Genomic DNA, 17,243 nt, shown 5'->3' on the forward strand with positions numbered 1-17,243 from the left:
CTTTCCCTCTCCCTCTCCCTCTCCTTCCTTCTTCTCCTAGTTGGACTAGGAAAGGGGGGAACCTACTCCTACTAGGAGTAGGATTCCCCCCCTTGGGCGCGCCCCTTGTGGCCGGCCGGCCTCCTCCTCCCCTCCTTTATATACGGGGGATGGGGGCACCCCATAGACACAGAAGTTGATCTTTTAGCCGTGTGCCGTGCCCCCCTCCACAGAAACACACCTCGGTCATATTGTCATAGTGCTTAGGCAAAGCCCTGCGCCGGTAACTTCATCATCACCTTCACCACGCCGTCGTGCTGACGAAACTCTCCCTCGGCCTCAACTGGATCAAGAGTTCGAGGGACGTCACCGAGCTGAACGTGTGCAGATCGCGGAGACGTTCGACTACATCAACCGCATTACTAAACGCTTCCGCTTTCGGTCTATGAGGGTACATGGACACACTCTCCCCGCTCGTTGCTATGCTTCTCCTAGATAGATCTTGTGTGATCGTAGGAAATTTTTTGAAATATTACGTTCCCCATCAGATTTGATAAATAGATCTAGCAAAAACACAAAATAAAATAAGTAAAGAAAAAGTGCAGCAAGGTATTTTGGATTTTTTGATAAATAGATCTAAAAATAATATGATAGGAAATAGACACGGGGGGCGTAGATTTCACTAGAGGCTTCTCTCAAGAAAATAGCATACGGTGGGTAGACAGATTACTGTTGGGCAATTGACAGAAAAGCAAATAATTATGACGATATCCAAGGCAATGATCATGTATATAGGCATCATCCAAGATTAGTAGACCGATTCCTGCCTGCATCTACTACTATTACTCCACACATCGACCGTTATCCAGCATGCATCTAGTGTATTAAGTTCGTGGAGAAACGTAGTAATGCAATAAGAATGATGACATGATGCGGACAAGATCTATTCATGTAGGAATAGACCCCATCTTTCTCTCCTTAATAGCAACGATACATGTGTGTCATGTCTCTTTCTGTCACTGAGATTGAGCACCGCAAGATCGAACCCATCACAAAGCACATCTTCCCATTGCAAGAAAGGTCAATCTAGTTGGCCAAACCAAACCAAAGTTTCAGAGAAGAAATACGGGGCTATAAAGATCACGCATAAAAGAGTTTAGCAAATACTCAAATAATATTATTCATGGATAGGTCTGATCATAAACTCACAATTCATCGGATCCCAACAAATACACCGCGAAAAGTCATTATTGTCGGGAATTGTTGCATGGAAAACAAAACAAATCCTACGCACACGCAATGATCTATCCATGGAGATGCATAGCAATGAGCGGAGAGTGTGTCTACGTACCCTCGTAGACCGTAAGCGGAAGTGTTTCTCAACGCGGTTGATGTAGTCAAACTTCTTCGCGCTTCAACCGATCATGTACCGAACGCACGGAACCTCCACGTTCAGCTCAGTGACGTCCCTCGCCTTCTTGATCCAGCAAGACATCAAGGTAGTAGATGAGTTCTGTCAGCACGATGGCATGGTGACGGTGAAGGTAAAGTGATCCTCGCAGGGCTTCGCCTAAGCACTATGAAAATATGACCGAGGGTGTAAACGGTGGAGGGGACGCCGCACACGGCTAGGCAATTGTCTGGTGTGTGCTAGGCGCCCCCTCCCACATATATATAGGTGGGAGGGAGGGAGGAGCAGCTAACGGGAGCACCCAAGTAGGAGGAATCCTACTTGGGGTCTCTCCTAAGGTGGCGCCCCCCTACCATGTATAGGAGGAAAGGCAGGGGAGGGTGCCCCCCCTTTCATTTCTCCCATGAGAGGGAAAGGCAGGAGGGGCTAGCCCGCCCCCTTTTCCTTCCCTAGGGCTGTTTGGCTAGGGAAAGGGGCGCACCAGCCCCCTGTGGGCTGGTCTGTCCCTCCCTTGGCCCCTTAAGCCCATATACATGCCGAGGGTGCTCGGAACCCCTTCCGGTGACCCGATTTCTTCCCGGTACGTCCCAAAACACTTCCGGTGTCCAAATACCATCTTCCTAAATATCAATATTTACCTCTCGACCATTAAGAGACTCATCGTCATGTCCCTGGTCTCATCCGGGACTCCGAACAACATTCAGTCACCTCATATAACTCATATAACAGTATATCGTCAACAAACGTTAGGCGTGCGGACCCTACGGGTTCGAGAACTATGTAGACATGATCGAGAAACCTCTCCGGTCAATAACCAATAGCAAAACCTGGATGCCCATATTGGCTCCTACATATTCTAGGAACATCTTTATCGGTCGAACTGTTATGACAACATACGTAATTCCCTTTGTCTATCGGTATGTTACTTGCCCGAGATTCGATCGTCGGTATCTTCATACCTAGTTCAATCTCGTTATCGGCAAGTATCTTTACTCGTTTCGTAATACATCACCTCGTGACTAACTCCTTAGTCGTTTGCTTGCAAGCTTATGATGTGTATTACCGAGAGGGCCCAGAGATACCTCTCCGATACTCGGAGTGACAAATCCTAATCTCAATCTATGCCAACTCAACAAACACCTTCAGACATACCTGTAGAGCATCTTTATAATCACTCAGTTACGTTTTGACATTTGATAGCACACAAGGCATTCCCCGGTATTCGGGAGTTGCATAATCTCATAGTCGAAGGAATATGTATTTGACATGAAGAAAGCAATAGCAATAAACTGAACGATCAACATGCTAAGCTAACGGATAGGTCTTGTCCATCACATCATTCTCCTAATGATGTGATCCCGTTATCAAATGACAACACATGTCTATGGTTAGGAAACTTTAACCATCTTTGATCAACGAGCTAGTCTAGTAGAGGCTCACTAGGTACACGACATTTGTTTATGTATTCACACATGTATTTAAGTTTCCGATCAATACAATTCTAGCATGAATAATAAACCTTTATCATGAGTAAGGAAATATAAAATAATAACTTTATTATTGCCTCTAGGGCATATTTCCTTCAATCTCCCACTTGCACTAGAGTCAATAATCTAGTTCACATCGCCATGTGATTAACACCAATAGTTCACATCATCATGTGATTAGCACTCATAGTTCACATCGCCATGTGACCAACATCCAAAGGGTTACTATAGTTAGTAATCTAGTTCACATCGCCATGTGATTAACACCCAAAGAGTACTAAGGTGTGATCATGTTTTGCTTGTGAGAGAGGTTTAGTCAACGGATCTACCACATTCAGATCCATATGTATTTTGCCAATTTCTATGTCTACAATGCTCTGCACGGAGCTACTCTAGCTAATTGCTCCCACTTTCAATATGTATCTAGATTGAGACTCAGAGTCATCTGAATCGGTGTCAAAGCTTGCATCGATGTAACTCTTTACAACGAATTCTTTATCACCTCCATAACCGAGAAATATTTCCTTAGTCCTCTTAGGTAACTAAGGATAATTTTGACCATTTGTTGGAAATATGCCCTAGAGGCAATAATAAATTGGTTATTATTATATTTCCTTGTTCATGATAAACGTTTATTATCCATGCTAGAATTGTATTGATAGGAAACTCAGATACATGTGTGGATACATAGACAACACCATGTCCCTAGTAAGCCTCTAGTTGACTAGCTCGTTGATCAATAGATGGTTACGGTTTCCTGACCATGGACATTGGATGTCGTTGATAACGGGATCACATCATTAGGAGAATGGTGTGATGGACAAGACCCAATCCTAAGCCTAGCACAAGATCGTGTAGTTCGTTTGCTCAGAGCTTTTCTAATGTCAAGTATCATTTCCTTAGACCATGAGATTGTGCAACTCCCGGATACCGTAGGAATGCTTTGGGTGTACAAAACGTCACAACGTAACTGGGTGACTATAAAGGTGCACTACAGGTATCTCCGAAAGTATCTGTTGGGTTGGCACGAATCGAGACTGGGATTTGTCACTCCGTGTAAACGGAGAGGTATCTCTGGGCCCACTCGGTAGGACATCATCATAATGTGCACAATGTGACCAAGGAGTTGATCACGGGATGATGTGAGTTACGGAACGAGTAAAGAGACTTGCCGGTAGCGAGATTGAACAAGGTATCGGGATACCGACGATCGAATCTCGGGCAAGTAACATACCGATGGACAAAGGGAATTGAATACGGGATTGATCGAATCCCCGACATCGTGGTTCATCCGATGAGATCATCGTGGAACATGTGGGAGCCAACATGGGTATCCAGATCCCGCTGTTGGTTATTGACCGGAGAACGTCTCGGTCATGTCTGCATGGTTCCCGAGCCCGTAGGGTCTACACACTTAAGGTTCGATGACGCTAGGGTTATAGGGAAAGTATGTACGTGGTTACCGAATGTTGTTCGGAGTCCCGGATGAGATCCCGGACGTCATGAGGAGTTCCGGAATGGTCCGGAGGTAAAGATTTATATATGGGAAGTCCTGTTTTGGTCACCGGAAAAGTTTCGGGTGATATCGGTAATGTACCGGGACCACCGGGAGGGTCCCGGGGGTCCACCAAGTGGGGCCACCAGCCCCAGAAGGCTGCGTGGGCCAAGTGTGGGAGGGGACCAGCCCCAGGTGGGCTGGTGCGCCCCCCACCAAGGACCAAGGCGCATGGGAGAGTGGGAGGGGGCAAACCCTAGGTCCAGATGGGCCTTAAGGCCCACCCTAGTGGCGCCCCCCCCCCCCTCTCCTCCCCTTGGCCGCCCCCCCTTGGATGGGATCTAGGGCTGGCCGCCTCCTCTTGGGGTGGGAACCCTAGAGGGGGGCGCAGCCCCCTTCCCCCCTATATATAGTTGAGGTTTGGGCTGCCAAGACATGAGAACGTCTCTCTTTCGGCGCAGCCCTACCCCTCTCCCTCCTCCTCCTCTCCCGTGGTGCTTGGCGAAGCCCTGCAGGATTGCCACGCTCCTCCATCACCACCACGCCGTCGTGCTGCTGCTGGATGGAGTCTTCCCCAACCTCTCCCTCTCTCCTTGCTGGATCAAGGCGTGGGAGACGTCACCGGCCTGCACGTGTGTTGAACGCGGAGGCACCGTTCTTTGGTGCTTAGATCGGAATCAACCGCGATCTGAATCGCTACGAGTACGACTCCTTCATCCGCGTTCTTGCAACGCTTCCGCATCGCGATCTACAAGGGTATGTAGATGCACTCCCCTTCCCCTCGTTGCTAGATTACTCCATAGATTGATCTTGGTGATGCGTAGAAAGTTTTGAATTTCTGCTACGTTCCCCAACAGTGGTATCAGAGCTAGGTCTATGCGTAGTTTCTATGCACGAGTAGAACACAAAGTAGTTGTGGGCGTAGATGTTGCCAATTCTTCTTGCCGCTACTAGTCTTGTCTTGTTTCGGCGGCATTGTGGGATGAAGCAGCCCGGACCGACCTTACACGTACGCTTACGTGAGACAGGTTCCACCGACTGACATGCACTAGTTGCATAAGGTGGCTAGCGGGTGTCTGTCTCTCCCACTTTAGTCGGAACGGATTCGATGAAAAGGGTCCTTATGAAGGGTAAATAGAAATTGGCATATCACGTTGTGGTCTTACGTAGGTAAGAAACGTTCTTGCTAGAAACCTATACAAGCCACGTAAAAACTTGCAACAACAATTAGAGGACGTCTAACTTGTTTTTGCAGCATGTGCCTTGTGATGTGATATGGCCAGAAGATGTGATGAATGATATATGTGATGTATGAGATTGATCATATTCTTGTAATAGGAATCACGACTTGCATGTCGATGAGTATGACAACCGGCAGGAGCCATAGGAGTTGTCTTTATTTTTTGTATGACCTGCGTGTCATTGAATAACGCCATGTAAATTACTTTACTTTATTGCTAAACGCGTTAGCCACAGAAGTAGAAGTAATCGTTGGCTCGACAACTTCATGAAGACACAATGATGGAGATCATGATGATGGAGATCATGGTGTCATGCCGGTGACGAAGATGATCATGGTGCCCCGAAGATGGAGATCAAAGGAGCAAAATGATATTGGCCATATCATGTCACTATTTGATTGCATGTGATGTTTATCATGTTTTGCATCTTATTTGCTTAGAACGACGGTAGTAAGTAAGATGATCCCTTATAATAATTTCAAGAAAGTGTTCCCCCTAACTGTGCACCGTTGCGAAGGTTCGTTGTTTCGAAGCACCACGTGATGATCGGGTGTGATAGATTCTAACGTTCGAATACAACGGGTGTTGGCGAGCCTAGCATGTACAGACATGGCCTCGGAACACATGCGAAACACTTAGGTTGACTTGACGAGCCTAGCATGTACAGACATGGCCTTGGAACACAAGAGACCGAAAGGTCGAACATGAGTCGTATAGTAGATACGATCAACATGGAGATGTTCACCGATAATGACTAGTCCGTCTCACGTGATGATCGGACACGGCCTAGTTTGACTCGGATCATGTATCACTTAGATGACTAGAGGGATGTCTATCTGAGTGGGAGTTCATTAAATAATCAGATGAACTTCATTATCATGAACATAGTCAAAAGGTCTTTGCAAATTATGTCATACGCTTTAGTTCTACTATTTATGATATGTTCCTAGAGAAAATTTAGTTGAAAGTTGGTAGTAGCAATTATGCGGACTGGGTCCGTAAACTGATGATTGTCCTCATTGCTGCACAGAAGGCTTATGTCCTTAATGCACCGCTCGGTGTGCTGAACCTCAGCATCGTCTGTAGATGTTGCGGAACATCTGACATACACGTTTTGATAACTACGTGATAGTTCAGTGCGTAATGCTAACGGTTTAGAATTGTGGCACCAAAGACGGTTTTGAAACGTCGCAGAACATATGAGATGCTCTGAAGACTGAAATTGGGATTTCAGACTAGTGCCCACGTCAAGAGGTATGAGACCTCTGACAAGTTTCTTAAACCTGCAAACTAAGGGAGAAAAGCTCAATCGTTGAGCATGTGCTCAGATTGTCTGAGTACCACAATCGCTTGAATCGAGTGGGAGTTAATCTTCCAGATGAGATAGTGATGGTTCTCCATAGTCACTGCCACCAAGCTAGTAGAGCTTCGTGATGAACTATAACATATCAGGGATAGTTATGATGATCCTTGAGCTATTCGCGATGTTTGACACCGCGAAAGTAGAAATCAAGAAGGAGCATCAATTGTTGATGGTTAAACCACTAGTTTAAGAAGGGCAAGGGCAAAAGGGATACTTCATGAAACAGCAAGTCGTTTGCTGCTCTAGTGAAGAATCCCAAGGTTGAACCCAAACCCGAGACTAAGTGCTTCTGTAATGAGGGGAACGGTCACTGAAGCGGAACTACCCTAGATACTTGGTAGATGAGAAGGCAGGCAAGGTCGACAGAAGTATATTGGATATACATTATATGAATGTGTACTTTACTAGTACTCCTAGCAGCACCAGGGTATTAGATACCGGTTTGGTTGCTAAGTGTTAGTAACTCGAAATAAAAGCTGCGGAATAAATGGAGACTAGCTAAAGGTGAGATGACGATATGTGTTGGAAGTGTTTCCAAGGTTGATGTGATCAAGCATCGCATGCTCCCTCTACCATCGAGATTTGGTGTTTGCGTTGAGCATGATTGGATTATGTTTATCGCAATACGGTTATTCATCTAAGGAGAATAATGGTTACTCTGTTTATTTGAATAATACCTTCAATGGTCTTGCACCTAAAATGAATCTCGATCGTAGTGATACACATGTTCGTGCCAAAAGATATAAGATAGTAATGATAGTACCACACACTTGTGGCACTGCCACTTGAGTCATATTGGTATAGAACGCATGAAGAAGCTCCATGTAGATGGATCTTTGGACTCACTCGTTTTTGAAAAGAATGAGACATGCGAACCATGTCTATTGGTATATATGCATGAAGAAACTCCATGCAGATGGATCGTTTGGACTCACTTGATTTTGAATCACTTGAGACATGCAAATCATACCACATGGGCAAGATGACTGAAAGGCCTCGTTTTCAGTAAGATGGAACAAGAGAGCAACTTGTTGGAAGTAATACATTTTGATGTATGCAATCCAATGAGTGCTGAGGCATGCAGTGGATATCGTTATGTTCTTACTTCACAGATGATTTGAGTAGATGTTGAGTGTATTTACTTGATGAAACACAAGTCTGAATTATTGAAAGGTTCAAGTAATTTCAGAGTGAAGTTGAAGATCGTCGTGACAAGAGGATAAAATGTCTGTGATATGATCATAGAGATGAGTATCTGAGTTATGAGTTTGGCACACAATTAAGACATTGTGGAAAGTGTTTCACAATTAATACCGCCTGGAACACCATAGTGTGATGGTGTGTCCGAACATCATAAATGCACCCTATTGGATATGGTGCATACCATGATGTCTCTTATCGAATTACCACTATCGTTTATGGGTTAGGCATTAGAGACAACCGCATTCACTTTAAAAGGGGGCACCACGCATTTCCGTTGAGACGACACCGTTTAGAGAAACCTAAGTTGTCGTTTCTTAAAAGTTTGGGGCTGCGATGCTTATGTGAAAAAGTTTCAGGCTGATAAGCTCGAACCCAAAGCGGATAAATGCATCTTCATAGAATACCCAAAACAGTTGGGTAGACCTCCTATTTCAGATCTGGAAGCAAAAGTAATTGCTTCTAGAAACAGGTCCTTTCTCGGGGAAGAGTTTCTCTCGAAAGAATTGAGTGGGAGGATGGTGGAGACTTGATAAGGTTATTGAACCGTCACTTCAACTAGTGTGTAGCAGGGCACAGGAAGTTGTTCCTGTGGCACCTACACCAATTGAAGTGGAAGCTTGTGATAGTGATCATGAAACTTCGGATCAAGTCACCACCAAACCTCGTAGGACGACGAGGATGCGTGCTACTTCAGAGTGGTACGTGATCATGTCTGAGATATCATGTTGTTGGACAATATTGAACCTACGAGCTATGGAGAAGCGATGGTGGGCCCATATTCCGACAAATGGTTAGAAGCCATGAAATCCGAGATAAATGGATCTTTGACGGACGTGGACGGTAATGTTACCGTCTATGAAGCTCGACTTGTGGCAAAGAGTATTTCCACAAGTTCAAGGAGTTGACTACGATGAGATTCTCTCATCCGTAGCGATGCTTAAGTCCGTCGGAATCATGTTAGCATTAGCTGCATTTATGAAATCTGGCAGATGGATGCCAAAACAAGTTTCCTTACCAGTTTTCGTAAGGAAAGGTTGTATGTGATACAATCAGAAAGGTTTTGTCGATCCTAAGGATGCTAAAAGGTATGCTAGCTCCAGCTATCCTTCCATGGACTAGAGCAAGCATCTCGGAGTCAGAATATACGCTTTGATGGGGTGATTAAAGTTTTTGGGTTTATACAAAGTTTGTTAGAAACTTGTATTTACAATAAAGTGAGTGGGAGCGCTACAACATTTCTGATAAGTATATGTGAATGACATATTGTTGATCCGAAATGATGTAAAATTTCTGGAAAGCATAAAGGGTTGTTTGAAAGGAGTTTTTCAAAGGAAGACCTGGATAAAGCTGCTTACATATTGGGCATCAAGATCTATAGAGATAGATCAAGACGCCTGATGATACTTTCAAAGAACGCACACCTTGACATGATTTTGAAAGAGTTCAAAATAGATCAGCAAAGAAGGAGTTCTTGGCTGTGTTACAAGGTGTGAGTATTGAGTAAGACTCAAGACATGACCACAGCAGAAGAGAGAGAAAGGACGAAAGTCGTCCCCTATGCTTCAGACGTAGGCTCTACAGTATGTTATGCTGTGTACCGCACATGAAGTGTGCCTTGCCATGAGTTGGTCAAGGGGTACAATAGTGATCCGGGAAAGGATCACATGACAGCGGTCGAACTTATCCTTAGTACCTAGTGGACGAAGGAATTTTCTCGATTATGGAGGTGAAAGGGAGTTCGTCGTAAAGGGTTACGTCGATGCGAACTTTGACAATAATCCGGATGACTCTGAGTAGTAGACCGGATTCGTATAGTAGAGCAATTATTTGAAATGGCTCCAAATAGCGCGTGGTAGCATCCACAAGATGACATAGATATTCGTAAAGCACACACGGATCTGAAAGGTTCAGACCCGTTGACTAATAACCTCTCTCACTAGCATAACATGATCAAACCAGAACTCATTGAGTGTTAATCACATAGAGATGTGAACTAGATTGTTGACTCTAGTAAACTCTTGGGTGTTGGTCGCATGGTGATGTGACCTGTGAGTGTTAATCACATGGTGATGTGAACTAGATTATTGACTCTAGTGCAAGTGGGAGACTGTTGGAAATATGCCCTAGAGGCAATAATAAATTGGTTATTATTATATTTCCTTGTTCATGATAAACGTTTATTATCCATGCTAGAATTGTATTGATAGGAAACTCAGATACATGTGTGGATACATAGACAACACCATGTCCCTAGTAAGCCTCTAGTTGACTAGCTCGTTGATCAATAGATGGTTACGGTTTCCTGACCATGGACATTGGATGTCGTTGATAACGGGATCACATCATTAGGAGAATGGTGTGATGGACAAGACCCAATCCTAAGCCTAGCACAAGATCGTGTAGTTCGTTTGCTCAGAGCTTTTCTAATGTCAAGTATCATTTCCTTAGACCATGAGATTGTGCAACTCCCGGATACCGTAGGAATGCTTTGGGTGTACCAAACGTCACAACGTAACTGGGTGACTATAAAGGTGCACTACAGGTATCTCCGAAAGTATCTGTTGGGTTGGCACGAATCGAGACTGGGATTTGTCACTCCGTGTAAACGGAGAGGTATCTCTGGGCCCACTCGGTAGGACATCATCATAATGTGCACAATGTGACCAAGGAGTTGATCACGGGATGATGTGAGTTACGGAACGAGTAAAGAGACTTGCCGGTAACGAGATTGAACAAGGTATCGGGATACCGACGATCGAATCTCGGGCAAGTAACATACCGATGGACAAAGGGAATTGAATACGGGATTGATTGAATCCCCGACATCGTGGTTCATCCGATGAGATCATCGTGGAACATGTGGGAGCCAACATGGGTATCCAGATCCCGCTGTTGGTTATTGACCGGAGAACGTCTCGGTCATGTCTGCATGGTTCCCGAGCCCGTAGGGTCTACACACTTAAGGTTCGATGACGCTAGGGTTATAGGGAAAGTATGTACGTGGTTACCGAATGTTGTTCGGAGTCCCGGATGAGATCCCGGACGTCACGAGGAGTTCCGGAATGGTCCGGAGGTAAAGATTTATATATGGGAAGTCCTGTTTTGGTCACCGGAAAAGTTTCGGGTGATATCGGTAATGTACCGGGACCACCGGGAGGGTCCCGGGGGTCCACCAAGTGGGGCCACCAGCCCCAGAAGGCTGCGTGGGCCAAGTGTGGGAGGGGACCAGCCCGAGGTGGGCTGGTGCGCCCCCCCACCAAGGCCCAAGGCGCATGGGAGAGTGGGAGGGGGCAAACCCTAGGTCCAGATGGGCCTTAAGGCCCACCCTAGTGGCGCCCCCCCCCTCTCCTCCCCTTGGCCGCCCCCCCTTGGATGGGATCTAGGGCTGGCCGCCTCCTCTTGGGGTGGGAACCCTAGAGGGGGGCGCAGCCCCCTTCCCCCCTATATATAGTTGAGGTTTGGGCTGCCCAAGACATGAGAACGTCTCTCTTTCGGCGCAGCCCTACCCCTCTCCCTCCTCCTCCTCTCCCGCGGTGCTTGGCGAAGCCCTGCGGGATTGCCACGCTCATCCATCACCACCACGCCGTCGTGCTGCTGCTAGATGGAGTCTTCCCCAACCTCTCCCTCTCTCCTTGCTGGATCAAGGCGTGGGAGACGTCACCGGCCTGCACGTGTGTTGAACGCGGAGGCACCGTTCTTCGGTGCTTAGATCGGAATCAACCGCGATCTGAATCACTACGAGTACGACTCCTTCATCCGCGTTCTTGCAACGCTTTCGCATCGCGATCTACAAGGGTATGTAGATGCACTCCCCTTCCCCTCGTTGCTAGATTACTCCATAGATTGATCTTGGTGATGCGTAGAAAATTTTGAATTTCTGCTACGTTCCCCAACACCATTGTCCGGTGATCTACTCCTAGAACACTATTGTACCCCCCCTTGTCAAACTCATGGCAAGGTACACAATATGTCTGGTACACAGCATGGCATACTTATTAGAACCTATGGCTGAGGCATAAGGAATGACTTTCATTCTCTCTCTATCTTCTATCGTGGTCGGGCTTTGAGTCAACATAGGCAAGAACCCTTTCTTTGACTGGTTCATTTTGAACTTCTTCAAAATCTTATCAAGGTATGTGCTTTGTGAAAGTATGTTAAGTGTCTCGATCTATCCCTATGGATCTTGATGCCCAATATATAAGTAGCTTCACCAAGGTCTTTCATTGAAAAATTCTTATTCAAGTATCCTTTTATGCTATCCAGAAATCCTATATCATTTCCAATCAATAATATGTCATCCAGATATAATATCAGAAATGCTACAGAGCTCCCACTCACTTTCTTGTAAATACAGGCTTCTCCGAAAGTCTGTATAAAACCATATGCTTTGATCACCTCATCAAAGCGTATATTCCAACTCCGAGATGCTTGCACCAGTCCATAGATGGATCGCTGGAGCTTGCACACTTTGTTAGCACCTTTAGGATCGACAAAAACCTTCTAGTTGCATCATATACAACTCTTCTTTGAGATATCCATTAAGGAATGCAGTTTTGACATCCATTTGCCAGATTTCATAATTATAAAATGTGGCAATTACTAACATGATTCGGACGGACTTAAGCATCGCTACGGGTGAGAAAGTCTCATCGTAGTCAAACCCCTTGAACTTGACAAAAACCTTTTGTGACAAGTCGAGCTTTGTAGATTGTAACATTAGCATCAGTGTCAATCTTCTTCTTGAAGATCCATTTATTCTCTATGGCTCGCCGATCATCGGGCAAGTCCACCAAAGTCCACCCTTTGTTCTCATACATGGATCCTATCTCAGATTTCATGGCCTGAAGCCATTTATCGGAATCTGGGCTCATCATAGCTTCTTCATAATTTGTAGGTTCGCCATTGTCTAGTAACATGACTTCCAGAACAGGATTACCGTACCACTCTGGTGTGGATCGTGCTCTGGTTGACCTATGAGGTTCAGTAGTAACTTGATCTGAAGTTTCATGATCATCATAATTAGCTTCCTCTCTAGTTGGTGTAGGCATCACGGGAACAGTTTTCTTGTGATGAGCTACTTTCCAATTCGAGAGAAGGTACAATTACCTCGTCAAGTTCTACTTTCCTCCCACTCACTTCTTTCGAGAGAAACTCCTTCTCCAGAAAGGACCCATTCTTAGCAACAAAGATCTTGCCTTCGGATCTGTGGTAGAAGGTGTACCCTAATAGTTTCTTTTTGGTATCCTATGAAGACGCGCTTCTTCGATTTAGGTTCGAGCTTATCAGGCTGAAGCCTTTGACATAAGTGCTGCAACCCCAAACTTTAAGAAACGACAGCTTAGGTTTCTTGCCAAACCACAGTCATACGCTGTCGTCTCAACGGATTTAGACGGTGCCCTATTTAACGTGAATGCGGCTGTCTCTAATGCATAACCCCAAAACGATAGTGGTAAATCGATGAGAGACATCATAGAACGTACCATATCTAATAAAGTACGGTTACGACGTTCGGACACACCATTACGCGGTGGTGTTCCAGGTGGCGTGAGTTTGTGAAACTATTCCACATTATTTTAAATGAAGGACAAACTCGTAACTCAAATATTCGCCTCCACGATCAGATCGTAGAAACTTTATTTTTCTTGTTACGATGATTCTCCACTTCTCTGAAATTGTTTGAACTTTTCAAATGTTTCAGACTTGTGTTTCATCAAGTAGATATACCCATATCTACTCAAATCATCAGTGAAGGTGAGAAAATAATGATACCCGTGCGTGCTTCAACACTCATCGGACCGCATACATCGGTATGTATTATTTCCAATAAGTCATTAGCTCGCTCCATTGTTCCGAAGAACGGAGTTTTAGTCATCTTGCCCATGAGGCATGGTTCACAAGTATCAAATGATTCATAATCAAGTGATTCCAAAAGTCCATCTGTATGGAGTTTCTTCATGTGTTTTACACCAATATGACCTAACCGGCAGTGCCACAAATATGTTGTACTATCATTATCAACTTTGCATCTTTTGGCATCATTATTATGAATATGTGTATCACTAGGATCGAGATTCAATAAACCATTTACATAAGGTGTATGACCAAAGAAGGTTTTATTCATGTAAACAGAACAACAATTATTCTCTGACTTAAATGAATAACCGTATCGCAATAAACATGATCCAATCATATTCATGCTCAACGCAAACACCAAAAAACATTTATTTAGGTCCAACACTAATCCCGAAGGTACGGGAGTTCGTGATGGTGATCTTATCAACCTTGGAATCACTTCCAACACACATCATCACCTCGCCATTAAATAGTCTCTATTCATTCGCAACTCCTCTTTCGAGTTACTAATCTTAGCAACTGAACTAGTATCAAATACCCAGGGGCTACTATGAACACTAGTAAAGTACACACCAATAACATGTATATCAAATATACCTTTGTTCACTTTGCCATCCTTCTTATCCGCCAAGTATTTGGGGCAGTTCTGCTTCCAGTGACCATTTTCTTTGCAGTAGAAGCACTCAATTTCAGGCTTGGGTCTAGCTTTGGGCTTCTTCATGGGAGTGGCAACTTGCTTGCCATTCTTTTTGAAGTTCCCTTTCTTTCCATTTGCCCTTTTTCATGAAACTAGTGGTCTTGTTAACCATCAACACATGATGCTCTTTCTTGATTCCTACCTTCGTTGATTTCAGCAGTGCGAAGAGCTTGGGAATCGTTTTCGTCATCCCTTGCATATTATAGTTCGTCATGAAGTTCTAGTAGCTTGGTGATAGTGACTAGAGAACTCTGTCAATCACTATCTTATCTGGAAGATTAACTCCCACTTGATTCAAGCGATTGTAGCACCCAGGCATTCTGAGTACATGCTCACTCGCTGAGCTTATTCTCCTCCATCTTGTAGGCAAAGTACTTGTTAGAGTTCTCATACCTCTCGACATGGGCATGAGTCTGAAATACCAATTTCAGCTCTTGGAACATCTCATATGCTCCGTGGCGTTTAAAACGTTTTTGAAGTCCTGGTTCTAAGTCGTATATCATGGTGCACTAAACTATTAAGTAGTCATCATACGGATCTTGCCAGACGTTCATAACATCTGCATCTGCTCCTGCAATAGGTATGTCACCTAGCGGTGCATCAAGGACATAATTCTTCTATGCAACAGTGCAATGAGGATAATCCTCAGATCAGGGACCCAGTCCGCATCATTGCTACTACCATCTTTCAACTTTTCTCTAGGAACATATCAAAAAAATATGAGCTATATCACGAGCTATTGATCTACAACATAGATATGCAAATACTATCAGGACTAATTTCATGATAATTTAAGTTCAATTAATCAAATTACTTAAGAACTCCCACTTAAATAGACATCCCTCAAGTCATGTAAGTGATATGTGATCCAAATCAACTAACCCATGTCCGATCATCACGTGAGATGGGGTAGTCATCAATGGTGAACATCTCTATGTTAATCATATCTACTATATGATTCACGTTCAACCTTTCGGTCTCCAGTGTTCCGAGGCCATGTCTGTACATGCTAGGCTCGTAAAGTTTAACCTGAGTATTCCTCATGTGCAAAACTTTCTTGCACCCGTTGTATGTGAACGTAGAGTCTATCACACCCGATCATCACGTGGTGTCTCAACACGACGAACTGTCGCAACGGTGCATACTCAGGGAGAACACTTATACCTTGAAATTTAGTGAAGGGATCATCTTATAATGCTACCGCCGTACTAAGCAAAATAAGATGCATAAAAGATAAACATCACATGCAATCAAAGTATGTGACATTATATGGCCATCATCATCTTGTGCTTTTGATCTCCATCTCCAAAGCACCGTCATGATCTCCATTGTCACCGGCTCGACACCTTGATCTCCATCGTTGCGCCGTGTTCGGCTCGCCAACTATTGCTTCTACAATTACCGCTAACGCATAGTGATAAAGTAAAGCAATTACATGACGTTTGCATTTCATACAATAAAGCGACAACCATAAGGCTCCTGCCAGTTGTTGATAACTTACAAAACATGATCATCTCATACAACAATGTATATCACATCATGTCTTGACCATATCACATCACAACATGCCCTGCAAAAACAAGTTAGACGTCCTCTACTTTGTTGTGGCAAGTTTTACGTGGCTGCTACGGGCTTCTAGCAAGAACCGTTCTTACCTACGCATCAAAACCACAACGGTGTTTCGTCAAGTTTGTTGTTTTAACCTTCTTCAAGGACCGGCCGCAGTCAAATTCGGTTCAACTAAAGTAGGAGAAACAGACACCCGCCAGCCACCTTTATGCAAAACTAGTTGCATGTCTGTCAGTGGAACCGGTCTCATGTGCGTAAGGTTGGTCTGGGGCACTACCGCCGAATCAAAATAAGACGTTGGTGGTAAGCAGTACGACTATCACCGCCCACAACTCTTTGTGTTCTACTCGTGCATATCATCTACGCATAGACCTGGCTTATGATGCCACTGTTGGGAATCGTTGCATGGAAAACAAAACAAATTCTATGCACATGCAATTATCTAGCCATGGAGATGCATAGCAACGAGGGGAGAATGTGTCTATGTACCCTCGTAGACCGTAAGCATAAGCGTTTCTCAACATGGTTGATGTAGTCGAACTTCTTCGCGCTTCAACCGATCAAGTACCGAACGCACGGCACCTCGACGTTCTGCACACGTTCGGCTCGGTGACGTCCCTCGCCTTCTTGATCCAGCAAGACGTCGAGGTAGTAGATGAGTTATGTCAACACGACGGCATGGTGACGGTGATGGTGAAGTGATCCTCGCAGGGCTTCGCCTAAGCACTACGAAAATATGACCGAGGGTGTAAATGGTGGAGGGGGGCGCCGCACACGGCTAGGCAATTGTCTGGTGTGTGCTAGGCGCCCCCCTCCCACATATATATAGGTGGGAGGGAGGGAGGAGCAGCCAAGGGGGGCGCCCAAGTAGGAGGAATCCTACTTGGGGTCTCTCCCAAGGTGGCGCCCCCCCTGCCATGTATAGGAGCGGGGGAAAGCAGGGGA

This window comes from Triticum aestivum, chromosome 2D, assembly GCF_018294505.1.
Source record: "Triticum aestivum cultivar Chinese Spring chromosome 2D, IWGSC CS RefSeq v2.1, whole genome shotgun sequence".
In the NCBI taxonomy this organism is placed as follows: domain Eukaryota; kingdom Viridiplantae; phylum Streptophyta; class Magnoliopsida; order Poales; family Poaceae; genus Triticum; species Triticum aestivum.